Source organism: Ruditapes philippinarum, unplaced genomic scaffold (assembly GCF_026571515.1).
Source record: "Ruditapes philippinarum isolate M1 unplaced genomic scaffold, ASM2657151v2 ctg110_1_1_1_1, whole genome shotgun sequence".
Taxonomy (NCBI): domain Eukaryota; kingdom Metazoa; phylum Mollusca; class Bivalvia; order Venerida; family Veneridae; genus Ruditapes; species Ruditapes philippinarum.
This window is the reverse complement of record NW_026856488.1, coordinates 74,767-89,759: the sequence shown is the minus strand read 5'-3', so window position 1 is coordinate 89,759 and position 14,993 is coordinate 74,767. Positions and strand designations below refer to the sequence as shown.

Sequence of the window (14,993 nt, the reverse complement as noted above, 5' to 3'; positions counted from 1 at the left end):
ACACTCCATGATATAAATGAATTCAAATCCATTTGTTTAAATCCAAATTACAAAAATAAATTGTCATAATTTTGTATCCATTTGTAAACATTTTATAGATAGAGTTATAGTCTTCAACGTAATAATGAGGATAACAAATCTTGATATTATATCAACAATTTCTGCAAATATAATGAAACGATGGTTTAATGAGGGATCATTACAGAACGTCGTTTCCTTAGCCAATAAGTTTGATAAAATATCGATTCATTGGATAGAATGACAAATCCAGTTTTTGTTCGTTTTGTTTTGCGGTATGTTTACATAATGCCAAAAGAAGATGGACGTTTAATTGTTCAATTATGATCACAACAATCTTTGAAAGCTTGATTGTTTGTACAACGTTACGTCATAAAAATTTGTTAATGAATTAATACAATTATTATCCAACCGGGTGTCAAAAAAAATGGAAAAGTGACAATTAGAATCAATAAAGTTACTTTTTAAATTATTCTTATTATTCTTTACTCTTAAAGTCCTTCTTATTAAAGTTTGAATATAGGCACTTTATGCGACTGTTGATGCAAGTGCTGAAATAGATAAGACTTATTTTAACTTGATCACTAGGACTCCATCTTAGATTGTTATTAATAAACATGCCAAATATTTGTCTTGACCACGTTACCAAAAATAATCTAGCTGCCTTACTTTCTTAGTTTTTATAAATATACCAGTATGTTTAGGTGATCGTGATTACATCTTACACTATAGATTACGTCATGTTTGACTTTTTAGACCCAAGTTAGATTTCTTGTTGATTTCTTTCAAAGCTGTTTATCCATCGGGAGTGTGTGAAATTTCATAATTGCAGTAATTCTGAAGAACTGATGAAATCCCCTTAATTTTAAGAACTCTTTAAATATATTTTATACTCTTTAGTTACATCATACGAGTCAATAATTATCGTAATATTTTGTTGTGATGTATTAAAGTGACATTATGGCCATATTTTCTTTGTCACGTTGAGCTAAATTAACTATATATTTAAAAAGAGTGACTCTGATCATGGTTATTGACCACCAACAGTCGCAATAAAAATGTTTTGGATTAACTATAAATCTCCCTAAAAAATAAAAAGACTGCACCACTTTTTTTATTAATTGAACGTAACCGCTAACATATAGACCATGTCTCGTCAGCTGGCAAACCCTTACTATATTATCTAAGACAATCTTCTTAATGTGTTGAATTAAATATGAATCATTTAATGTCCTTAGGCATGACGCGGACGAAATAACCTCATACAGTTATAATTGCACTGCATGGTGTCTTGGGTTGTGAGGCAAGTCAATACAATAGTACAATCAGCTTACACGAAAAGAGACAGAGAACTTAGGAGAATTTGCTGCATCATCAACATTGTAAATACCGCCATTAAGACCGACGGCACCGTCTTATATTGATCTATCAATTATAAATGTGTTACTGATGTCAATAAATGTAAACCTATTATTCATACATGAATAATTTAAAGAAATATCTTGGCAGTTTAGGAACGTTACCTGACTAGATTGGTAATGGATCTGCGTTTGAACAAGTCGGACAAAACGAATTATAGTATCTGGTTTTGAAAAAGGCATTGCTGCTTTTTAAATCGTTGTGGATTTAACTCTTTGAAATTGTTTAGTAACATGGAGATACACAACTGTATTTAGAAACTCATTGTGTTATTTAAATTAAAGCACTTTCTTCACAATAATTGCTTTTATTTTGACTACAACATTTAATTGATTTTTAATGAGAAACATTGCATTTAAGAGACGTTTGTTTGCATTTGTTTTACTACAAGTCTTCCAACAAGTTTCTGAAACCTTATTTTCGTCCTAGTAAGGCAATTACTCTAATAGCATGGAAATATAGTTTTCACCAACGGTTCGAAATTGAAACTTTTTGTTTGAAAATGTTTTGAAACTGATTTGAAGATTCCTTAAATTAGGCCAACAATTTTAAACATGACATGATAAATTATATGTAAATAAAGTTTTGAATTATTTAACCTTGAATGTTAACATGTATACTTTATGTGTGTCAATTGTCTTCTGAATTCTTTGGTCTGTATGGTTAGTTACGACTACTTTCAAGGCATGATCAATTGATCTTCAAAAAGTGGATCATCCTGAATTATCTTAACTTGCATTTAAGCCTTTTGAAAATCTGGTTCAGATATTTTACAGACAAATCTCTCAATTTTAGATCAATAACAATGCCATAGAACGCATTCTTCACTTTTCATCAGACAACCGCCAATAAGAAAAACATTGTTTATACTTATTGAATCTTGCAGCCTCTTAAGATACTTTAGATATTTGAAACGCTATATTTGACATTTATATATCGATGCCCGCTGTCTTATGTAGCCACAAATCCGTTAACACTTAAATGGTAATACAATGTCATCGATCCAAGTTTATGCTATTACAGATTAATACGCCCGACAAATATTTCTATCACGTTTAAAGATCGTATCTATCAATCTAGAATAACATGTCTAATTTTACGAGAAAAACACCATCGAGAAAGTGTTTGGTAGGGATTATACTTGTAAGCCTATAATCTTGTTTCTGAAAAAAAAAACATATTCGCGTATACTGTAATAGAAACAGCTTAAGATTACAACAAATGTTAGCCGTTCAGAAATACGGCCTTAATAATGGTTGGAAAGCAACATTTAAGAGAAATGAATCCAATTGCCAATTATTAATTGAAGACCTTCTTTGTGTTTCTTCATAAAGATTAGATATGCCAAATATAGTTCTGGATACATTTCAAACACACACAAAAATTAAATTGAAAATATTAGGAAACATGTTAAATAAAATTTAAAAACCGCTTGAAACAAAATATTGGTAGAAAATGTTATCATGTTTCAATTTGGAACAGAAGAGGTCACTCAAATCCATAATTAAAATGAGAATGTTTAAGCAAGAAAAAAAATTGTCATTTGACGTCACTTTAAAGTCATACATTCTTCGATACAAAAGTGACATTAGGCCCATTCAAGTGTAAATGGTCAGTGAAAAGGTAAATTTAAAAATAATTTGACATTTTCCACAATTGTGTTCAATTTCATATTTTTCTATCAAAAAATAATCAACCATTCACGTGACCAAAGGAAATTTCTTAACATATTAGAATGTAACGGTAACGCTCAATTCTTAAAAATAGCGGGCAGTAATATTGTAATTGAGAAAGGTTTTATATTGTATTATATACATTTTTATCATCGTCAACTTAATATGACATAAATAATGTCACTTTAAGTCAAAATCAATTTGATAGCCAGTAACTATATATAATGTATCAATTCAAAACATACTTGTCCTAAGAATTCATGAGAGATGTATTGGACAATGCTTCAAAGATAGGTTCAAATATATAACAGCTCATGGTCCAGTAGAAACAATGACATCCGCTTTTTTACACACACAAAAAATAAACAAATATACGTCCTGTGTGGCTTAATACTCTTAGCTCACTTAACGTTATCAGCTTTATTTCACTGAAATATTTACTGACATAATGTATACACTATCATAAACTGTTAAATATTTCATCACACATTTTAGCTGATTTGAATCCCACACTCTCTCATTCTGAAATCATGTCATTTTACAGAAAGTAAAACATAAATAAAATCAATTATCCCTGAAGGGATTAAAGCACATTGAAGATTGTTTGCATATTCGTGGAGAGCCATTGCTCCCTGGAGAAGCTCTTAATACATTAGAATCATCATCTTCATCCAATAAATGCCATCAATTATTAATGTCTGTACTTGGGCTGAATTAGCTTTATCAACAATGCGAGATTAATTTTAGCACATGATAGTTGGTGTCCCCGATTGATATTTAATGTCCCAAATGTAATGTTAATGCGGGCACTTGTAAAGAGATATTATCAGGATGCTGACACGCAATTGCTTATGCCAACATGCGTTGATACGATGACGCTTTTATTTATTCTATGAATGTAAATGACTGATAAAAAATATACGCGCGGCCGCCACAAAAAATCATAAATTCATACACGAGTTTTCACGAGGAAAACATAATTTTATGCCCGTTGCTATAATTATAAAATACCGCATTCTTTAAATTTTTGGTAGCTAAAGTGTAAATACTTTGATAGAGGTCAGTAATTTTCGAAAACAGTATAGTACAATGTAACAAATAATGAATAATTAATTTGATTTACCTTTGTCTTTGGATAAAAAATTCCATTACTTTTTTCAGCTATTCTTACCTGAAAATAAACAAATGTAATAGTATTTATTTAAAGGCAATCGCAACGATTTATAACATTTGAATTTAGAAAAAATGACATTTAAAGTCGTCATCTGTGCTAACAAAAACAAATTACACATACATCAAAAATATATTATCTCACTTAAAAAAATCATAAACTAATTCGTTCGTAAGTGTAAAGGTGTTTCAGAATTATGATATCAGAAACTTTTTTTTCCACTGTTACGATAGATATGTATGCGAAAATAACCATTAAAGAATAATTAAATACATAGTCATAAATAAACAATATACTAGTATACTAACATATACTAATAGAAAACGCTGTACGTGTCATTATCAAAGGCAGTCAGATACTGTATGTATATACGCTTTACTCCTATACATTTATTCTATGATACTTCTGTCTAATTAGATTTTAATCAATATATGAGCCGCGCCATGACAAAATCAACATAATGGGTTTGCGACCAGCATGGATCCAGACCAGCCTGCGCATCCGCGCAGTCCTAATCAGGATCCATGCTGTTTGCTTACAAACCCTATAACACGAAGAGAAAGTGATAGCGAACAGCATGGATCCTGATCAGACTGCGCGGATGCGCAGGCTGGTCTGGATCCATGCTGGTCGCAAACCCATTATGTTGAATTTGTCATGGCGCGGCTCATATGACAATTTGAAATTCAAAATTGGTATGACTGAGTTTTAATATAGGTATTTTCTGCATGTCACTTAAATTGCCTTTGCATTTCTACTCAGGGCGGCGTTATTTTCTAGTATTTGTTGTATCGGTTTGCCCCAACAGTTAACTAAAATAATTGCAGTAAGTTACATAATAATTTACAATGAACATTATTAATTTATTAATTAACAATTTTCATTTTGTAAATAATTGTTACGCATTTGAACTATAACAAGTAAACAAGTGATAAGTTCACATAGGTGAAATATATGAGAAAATATAATTTACAATTTAAAGCACTCTTATATCAAAATTCTTTAAACAATTAAATATTGTAAATTTCAGTATAATTAATGATTTAATTGCTATTTATAACTGATAGTTACATTTGAATAAAAAGTATCTTTATGGAATAAGCAACTTATTTTAAGCTGACGACAGTGCACGGCCCTTAATGTCGCCGCCAATTATGGGGCTAATTTACTCTTCCACAACTACAATTACAACCTATGCATCAATTGATATACATGTATATTCAAATACACTTTGAAATGCGGATAAAAATATCTTATAATTTGATTTCAACTGCTCGAATATGTGCCTCCTAGTGACAACTACCTTTTAAGAATATGATTATTTATTTACTTACAACGTCATTTGTAAAGTGAGTTTAAGAGCGATTATTCAAATCAAACGGCATCAAACTCTCTGCTAAATGTTGCACCTACTTAATTTTAATAACGAAGTTCAAAGGGTAGAACATATCAGATTGAGATATCATGCAATCAAGTATACTGGAGATAAAAAAGGATACCTTTGTGATTTTTTTAATTCAAGACCAAATGAGCTTGACACCGCACAAAACTTGTTATAAATTTTGAAGTGAGTAAGTAAAATAACAAAAAGATATTAAAGTGTATCAAGCTGTATATCTGCTATATTTAGTCTTCATTATTATTGTTTGAATTTTGAACAAGAAACATGGCAATGCCATGAAACCAGGTTTTCAATTATCATCATTGTAGATAAATATGTTGTATTTGAAATACAAATACAAGCAACAAACAATGTAACTATGTGCAATGTAAAACATGAATAATGTAGGAGGAATTGCCACTGAAGAAGTGTTCACTATAATATTATGTATAAGGAAAAAAACAAAGGGCCATAATTAGGTCAAAAACTATCCAATCACAATACCCCGACAATATGTGCCAGGGTGCTTGATGACAAAGCTTCTGTGAAAGTTTGAACAAAATCCGTTGAGAAATGTAGGACGAGTTCAGCACAGAAGAATTTGTTCACTATAATTATATTGATAATTCTGTATAAATGAAAAACAAGTTACAAAGTAGACATGAAATAATATATCATATCTTTTTTAAATTACCTCCAAAGATGATATGACCTTTGACTGCCAAATCAAGTTAAAATCATGTAAACAGGATTTTCAATGTTAATGTCACTGTGACCTTGACCTTGGAGCCAGCCATGCGGAACATGCGTTCTGCACGTCATCTTGATGTGGTAAACATTTGTCTGAAGTTTCATCAAAAATTCTTCAAAGGGTTAAAGAGTTACAGAGCGGACAGGATTTTCAATGTTAATGTCATGTGACCTTGACCTTGGAGCCAGCCATGCGGAACATGCGTTCTGCACGTCATCTTGATGTGGTAAACATTTGTCTGAAGTTTCATCAAAATTCTTCAAAGGGTTGAAGAGTTACAGAGCGGACAGGATTTTCAATGTTAATGTCACTGTGACCTTGACCTTGGAGCCAGCCATGCGGAACATGCGTTCTGCACGTCATCTTGATGTGGTAAACATTTGTCTGAAAGTTTCATCAAAATTCTTCAAAGGTTTGAAGAGTTACAGAGCGGACACAATTTCGTATGACAAATCAAGTTAAAATCATGTAAACAGGATTTTCAATGTTAATGTCACTGTGACCTTGACCTTGGAGCCAGCCATGCGGAACATGCGTTCTGCACGTCATCTTGATGTGGTAAACATTTGTCTGAAGTTTCATCAAAATTCTTCAAAGGGTTGAAGAGTTACAGAGCGGACAGGATTTTCAATGTTAATGTCACTGTGACCTTGACCTTGGAGCCAGCCATGCGGAACATGCGTTCTGCACGTCATCTTGATGTGGTAAACATTTGTCTGAAGTTTCATCAAAATTCTTCAAAGGGTTAAAGAGTTACAGAGCGGACAGGATTTTCAATGTTAATGTCACTGTGACCTTGACCTTGGAGCCAGCCATGCGGAACATGCGTTCTGCACGTCATCTTGATGTGGTAAACATTTGTCTGAAGTTTCATCAAAATTCTTCAAAGGTTGAAGAGTTACAGAGCGGACAGGATTTTTCAATGTTAATGTCACTGTGACCTTGACCTTGGAGCCAGCCATGCGGAACATGCGTTCTGCACGTCATCTTGATGTGGTAAACATTTGTCTGAAGTTTCATCAAAATTCTTCAAAGGGTTGAAGAGTTACAGAGCGGACACAATTTCGTTTGACAAATCAAGTTAAAATCATGTAAACAGGATTTTCAATGTTAATGTCACTGTGACCTTGACCTTGGAGCCAGCCATGCGGAACATGCGTTCTGCACGTCATCTTGATGTGGTAAACATTTGTCTGAAGTTTCATCAAAATTCTTCAAAGGGTTGAAGAGTTACAGAGCGGACAGGATTTTCAATGTTAATGTCACTGTGACCTTGACCTTGGAGCCAGCCATGCGGAACATGCGTTCTGCACGTCATCTTGATGTGGTAAACATTTGTCTGAAGTTTCATCAAAATTCTTCAAAGGGTTGAAGAGTTACAGAGCGGACACAATTTCGTTTGACGCCCGCCCGCCCATCCGCCCATCCGCCCAGCCGCCCATCCGCCCATCCGCCCAGCCGCCCATCCGCCCATCCGCCCATCCGCCCGCCATACCCCAATCTAATAACCAGGATTTTCAAAATTGAAAACCTGGTTAAAAAGAGAATACTTCCAATCTTCCATAACATCTGAATAAAAGAAATATGTTTGTATTTAGTTTTAGTTTAAACATATTTAATTTCTTAGAATATATATACATGTTACAATTTACAATATACAGAGAGCAATTCAAATAGTCTTGAAAAACAGGATAAGAATGAAAGACATCGTGTCTTATAAAATTCTTCTCCTGAGTAATTGACATACATGTATAATAGGCGCTTAAATAATTATATATTTTATAATCTGAGACGAATATAATATAAAAAACAAAAATGTATTTCCTTAACAGCAAAAAGGCACATAATTATGGAAAAAAGACGTAATTTTCATAAAATAATTCATAAGATGTAGCTTTACATTCTTAAAATCATGTTATGCGAAGAAAATAAATAAAACAATAATTCACTATGACAGAGATTTAAGAATATCTGCTCTATTAAATGACTTCATTCAAATTGAATGTACGTATTATTCAAAATTGGAAATAAATCACAACCTTTATTTGATGATTTCTGTGTCTTTTCTATTTGTATATTTGTTTGGCTGGCAATATATCAGGATTAACTAATGAAAATCGTCATATTAATCATATTCTACCTGGTAAACATTATAAAGGTTAATGACCAGAGTCTATGATGAACTGAACTGATGATGTTGTTACACATTTAACCTGCAATTGTATCATAGTTTGGGGACCTTTCTAGAGTTCAATCGTAAACATATACATGCACAGTGTGTTAACTGGAGTGCAGGTATTAGTTACCCGCACTGCAGAGCATGCCCACTGATTTGTTCATTTTGTCTGGGGTTTACATATTGTGACAACGGGGAAAGGGAAAGCGGTAGAAATATCATATTCAGATACTCGTTCATTGGTTCATATTTTCTGGGGTTTCATATTGTGACATCAGGGAACGTGTTTTTATTTCTGACTATGATATAAAAGAGAAAGAACATCAAAACACTCGGCAATCTGATTAATACTCAGGGGCTACGCCCCCTCGTACAAATCAGATAGCCTCGTGTTTCGATGCTCTTTCTATTACTTCTACTCTGATCGTGTAAGCACACATATAACTCTTGATTTTGATACCAGTCAACGTTGGTCGAAATTTAGAAATGCTTTATGGAATCAGAAAACAACACAAGCAGACTATTCATGGAAACCAAGAAGTTCAATAATGAAGTTATTCGCCAACTGAATTAAAAAGTTTACCCGGCTGGTGTGAATCATTTTTGAGTTTTTATATCTATTGAATATACTGCATCAGCCTACTTTATTTTTCCGTATAACGTATTTTCACAATATATTCTTTAGCAAGAGTTGAACCTATCTTCAACACAGTTGTAAGCTTATTTTTGTTAAAAAAATACAATGAACAAAATTCTGAATATATTATAATGATATAAAAAACCACACTAAATGTATTCTTTACAGAGACTCCCATGGAAACATAACAAAATAAACCGGATAAGCAAACGCTGTAATCAAGATTTCGCAATTGACCTTCCAATTTTCAAATATTGTTTAAACCGATAAAAGAATGACAATTCTACATTTCATTTCAAGATATTACAATGAATTCGCCCTAAATATTTATTGTTCATCTAAATGATTGAAAAAAATTATGCCACACAAATTGGACTATCACATATATAATATATTTATAGCACGAGAAATGACAAGCGCAGTGATAAATATTTAGCAAACGATTTCTCTAATATATGAACAATAGCTCACAATTTGTCTCAAGCGTTTATTTTGAAATACCAAATAAGACCGATGTGCAGTATACAATGGGGAAATAACTAAATTAAATGTGAATACATCTAGTAATTTAACCTCTTTGACAAATTATCTATGGGAGTTCTATATCAATGTCAACGGCAATTTTGAAATTGTAAGTTACAAAATCGAATATAGCAAACACAATTTGAAGATACTTATCACAGTTTTGAAAAAGCTATTTGAAAGTGCATCCTTCTAGACTTATACATCGTAAACTTCATTGACTTGTCCATAGTTTAAGTTTACTACCTATGACTTATACAAATCTGCGGATGTTTTTAAATTCTAAATTGCACCATTTTCGTGTTTAAATGTTGAAGTCTGCTTAAACCGGTGCTAGGGGGCGTGGACGATAACTTGCACTTCCCAGTAAAGTCCATTAATAGTCTCAATCAAGCCAAGCCTGTAACATTTACAATTTTGTTGTTTTGAGCGTTCTTTAGGGATTCGGTTTTTCTCTTTTTTGTAGAGTAAAAAGTCCAGTTGAAAATAAGTACATGTATATATGTTAAATACAGGGATTCTTCAACAGATAATACAATTAATGGTTTAGTAAAAACAGTTATTGTTGATAGCATACAGAGTTATATTAACTATTTACACGAAGCAGGGATTAAAAGAATTATTTCTAGTTATTATGATATTTATGGAATTTATTTTCTTATTTGAAATGTAAAGAGTAAATTCTAATAATTGTCGTATTGTTGATTGCACAGGCTAATTAGTCATACATGCTATATTCAAAAAGAATGACAAGTCAACATGTATATACATATATTAGGGTTTTTATTTCATAATGTGAACTCTGGAACATGACATGATTTATGTGTATTATAGCGCAAGATACATACAAACTGAGCTTATGTCAAAATGATAGTATGAACGTATTTGTAAGTCGGCTAGATTTCATCACGTTTGTGTAAACTGTCACTATATATTTTGGGCTAGAGATTCAGTCGAGGAGTTCGACTTTGGTATTACACTCGTTCACTTGTGTATATGTATTTGTATATTAAAAGTATGTAACATCCGTGAGTTCTTCCTCCGTTATGCGACATAATAACTTAATATTCTTGATAAAAATATCACAAAAATACAGATGTTAAACGTCTTGTTTGAAAAACTAATGAACAAGTTGAAATTAAGATAAAACTTTAAGAACAACAACAACAAGACACTTTTTTCATCGATTTAAGAACTGTTTACTTATCTTATCTTTATCTTACTGTAGAATTTGTAAGAAAGTACCATATGATTGAAATAAAAAACAAGCAAAAGCAATGGAAAGTATATTTGATATTAATGAAGAGAAAGAGAAACTATAAAAATTAAAACGATGACAAAAATGGTTAATTAAAACAAGATTTATTTCAACTTTGATGGAATAGACTCAGTTCAGTTCTGTTATAATATACTACATACAATTCTGAACATGTGTGCAAAAGATGAAAGAGGTTAACCATCTTAATTAAGAAAATATAACCATTCAAAATTGTATAAAACTACCTCATGTCTACTCAGTTCATTTAAAACGTACAATTAAAAATACAAATATCACTTAATTAAAACATTTTCCAAAAACTTAAACAGAAAACTTTCATACGATCAGACAAAAAAAAGAAGTATAAAATATCACAAAAAGTTTGCCCTCAGTGAGGTTAAAACCCATTCCCAATTAAAATCTGTTTCATCTCTCAAAATAAAGGCGGTTTCTTCTTTGATAGAAATCTAACACTGCAATTTGTAAATTACGTTTTGAATTATGTAATTGGCAGGAGACAGGCGGACTAAATCTATTGCTTTTTGTAAAATAGGGATAAAATAAACACATTTTAGAAAGTGGTATAGCTGGAACGGAAATAACATCTGTCAAACTGTTCATGATTTATACATAGTGTGAGTTCAAAGCCTTTTAAACTTCTTTCATAAATACAATAAATAATAATGATTGCAGAAGGAGATAGATTCAAGTAAAAAAAAGCTAAATTCATTCTCGAAATTTGGCACACTTAATCAGAGCTCTGTTTAGCTTAAGAAAAAAGACATATACTTTAATTTAATTTCTGAATTTTTAATTTTGCAAGCTTTATTTGTTTTAAAGTTTTTGCTATCTCTTGAATAGTCAGAACTGTAATTTGGTATTTTATCAGCAAATATAATTTAGCCATGCCATGACAAAAACCAACATAGTGCGTTTGCGACCAGCATGAATCCAGACCAGCTTGCGCCTCCGCGCAGTCTGATCAGGATCCATGCTGTTCGCTTACAAATCCTATTACAAGTAGAGAAACTGATAGCGAACAGCATGGATCCTGATCAGACTGCGCGGAGGCGCAGGCTGGTCTGCATCCATGCTGGTCGCAAACCCACTATGTTGCTTTTGTCATGGCATGGCTCATATAAATAACCTATTTAAATCATCGGCAAATCAAAACAGGGAAAAAGCAAGCACATATAATTTTTTTCATAATAACTAACACACATATATCATTAATTGTTATTTATTAATGGTTTACTGAAATCCAATGATTTATAGGTTGCCATTCATTTTCACACTGATCCTTTTAATTTTATTTTAATCTTGATAATAATAAATGTTTCGATGCCAAAAAACCTAGTAAAACATTTCAAAGTACAAACCAAAACTACTACGTATTCTCAAAAGGCAATGAAATTCGACGTGGCAGAGTGCAAGTTATAAATTGCATTTGAATTACCAATGAGACAAGATAGTCTAGAACACTTTACTCCCTCTTGAATTCTTTGATAGAATAAACGTGTGTTGAAATTTTAAGTGGAATTTTGCCGGCATGAATACTTTTTGAACAATTTTACAGATATTTAAATTTGACACTAACCGATGATGTAAATATTTTTCCTAAATATCAATAATATTGACAAAAGATATAAAAGATACAATGAACAAACTGCGTAAAAAAACAAAACAAAAAAAAACGTTGTGAATGTAAAATTTTGAAATATATAATGCGTAGAGTTAGATGACATAAAAGCAAGCAAGCTGTTGAGATAATCTAAGTTTAAATTTGCTATACTTTGACAATGGTACGACGTTACTTTCTTTTAGCTCTTGTAGTCATGATTCTTGAAATTTACAAATTGTTGGCTTTTTCTATACCTAACTTAAATACTGTAATTGTCAACATAGCTTTAAAATGTGATCATAAGTTCATGAATTTTCTTTCCATATATCATTTAAACATTTTGATTGTTTTGTCAACTTCAGAATTTATTTCCCTCTCGGTCAAGTATTTGTCTTTGCGGTTAAATTATTATTATCAGTAAAATGTGAGGACCCTTGAATACTAGAGGGTCGATCATTTTCTATAGAAAGTTCTTCTTTGATTTACAAGGATGCATGTCTCTATATTTAACACTATAATATACTGACCCAGGCAAAAATATCACTGAAATAAAAGTAAATATATTTACAACCAGTGCATTAACTGAAAACACTTATCTTGTAAGAGCTTTTATCTTTTTTTCATAAATGTTTCTTTTTCATTAAATATCATTGATCATTAAACTTATTTAAATGTATTTCTCCTTAGTTATAAAAAGTAGTAATGTCACCAAGATGTTACCATAGCAACAGTCATACTTTGATTGAAAATGTTATGAGAAATTTTGCAATAAAACTTTCTCAATAAAACTGTCTTAATACTTAATTTTCCGTTGATGTATAAATCAATATTTTGTTAATTTGGATTGTAAAAAAAATATCCACTTTATTTCTGACATGAAAATAGTTGACGTGCACAAAGGACAGCAATGTTTATATTTACGCTAATGGAGAAGAACAATAAAGGCAAATTAGAAATTGTATTTATCACGTGTTGAAAAATTGATTACATAATTTAAGTTCAAACGTCTCTTTGGCATCAAAATTCATAGCTTTTTAAATTAAATTTGAAAGATTCTAACAAATTCTTAGTTTTATAAAAACATATTAACATTTCTTTGCTCAAATCACTTGCAATGAAACTATAAATTTCCACTAACCATTGTGGTAGGTTCATAAAGTTCATTTTCAAATTTAAATTAGTATTGTAACGATAAAAGCTGTTTTTCCTGATCAACATAAAATTTAGCTCAATCTGGCACAAAAAGAGACAATATATGTCCTTTTATGAATGCAATGGTAATATGCCGTAGACACTTCTATTCAACTGATAAAACTTATATTGAATATTATCGATTAATCATGGGTTAAATGTAATTTTTATTGAAGAAATCAACTCCAAGTGTCTGCAATGTACAAGAAAGTCAAATGACATTTGTCTGGGTGGAAAAGACTATTACAATGGGAAAGAAAGATCCTTATGTATACATATTGGTATGTATTGTTATAATACTGCTACTTTTAGGAATTTGAGACTTTAGTATATCTATTTCTTCCAGAAAGCAACATATTGTAAAGTAAAATTAAACCTCATGTATTCGCCATCTTAGTACTGGTTTTCCATCACCAACACTAATAACAGGTTGTCCAATTATCAACTAAGAATCGCGTGACCATCTGACCATTTTGGATCAATACATTTAATGCCATAATAACACGAGAGTGACAATCTTTGCACTTAATTGACCATTCTCATAGAGCTGAATGTCTATCCTTATTTATCAATATATTACATCCTTATATATCAACATATAACAGCAGAAATAGATGAGAAATTTTTTCACATTCAGTGTATAGAGGGGTATATGGTAGTTGATTTATATTCTCACTTTCGCTAAAATTCAATGATGACATTAACAAATAAAAAAAACAATGATTGTGTATTGATTTAAAAAAGGTATGGTAAATATGCGTAAAGCATAATTTAAGTATATTTAACCTTCATGTTATTTCAATAATCTGTTATATAACCCTTAAATGTGTTGTTTTTTTAATCTTGTGTTATATCCACTAACAACAGTATATTTTGATTTTATGATTTTTCAAACGAGATTAACAACAACAATAAAAATTAGTATATATCTATATTTATACATGTATATTTGTAATACGAAAACCGTGCGATATTTCAGTATATTGTTATGTTTGTGGAGTTTTACCGGTATGTATTGTACGGCAAAGCATAGTTTGTACTTCTTTTATTAATACAAACAAAATGGACATAAATGAAGTAAAAACCATTAAAAAAGTCGGCTCTGTTTGTTAACTTTAAGATATAGTATGATTTGGTGTTACATAGAGCGCCAGTAAAATGGATGTAGATTAACA

The 14,993-nt window shown here is 31.3% G+C and overlaps 1 protein-coding gene across 2 annotated transcripts in view; it reads right to left on the bottom strand.

The window, feature by feature from the left end:
* Positions 1–14,993, bottom strand: part of LOC132746718 (voltage-dependent calcium channel type A subunit alpha-1-like) — a 289,277-nt gene that overhangs the window by 211,533 nt on the left and 62,751 nt on the right. The window contains exon 1 of one of the 2 annotated variants that reach the window (XM_060735948.1): positions 4,234–4,255. The exons of the other annotated variant lie outside the window; for it this stretch is intronic. The gene's annotated coding sequence lies outside the window, so the exon portion shown is untranslated. Of the gene's footprint in view, positions 1–4,233; positions 4,256–14,993 lie in introns of those variants that run through there. 2 annotated transcript variants of the gene reach the window in all.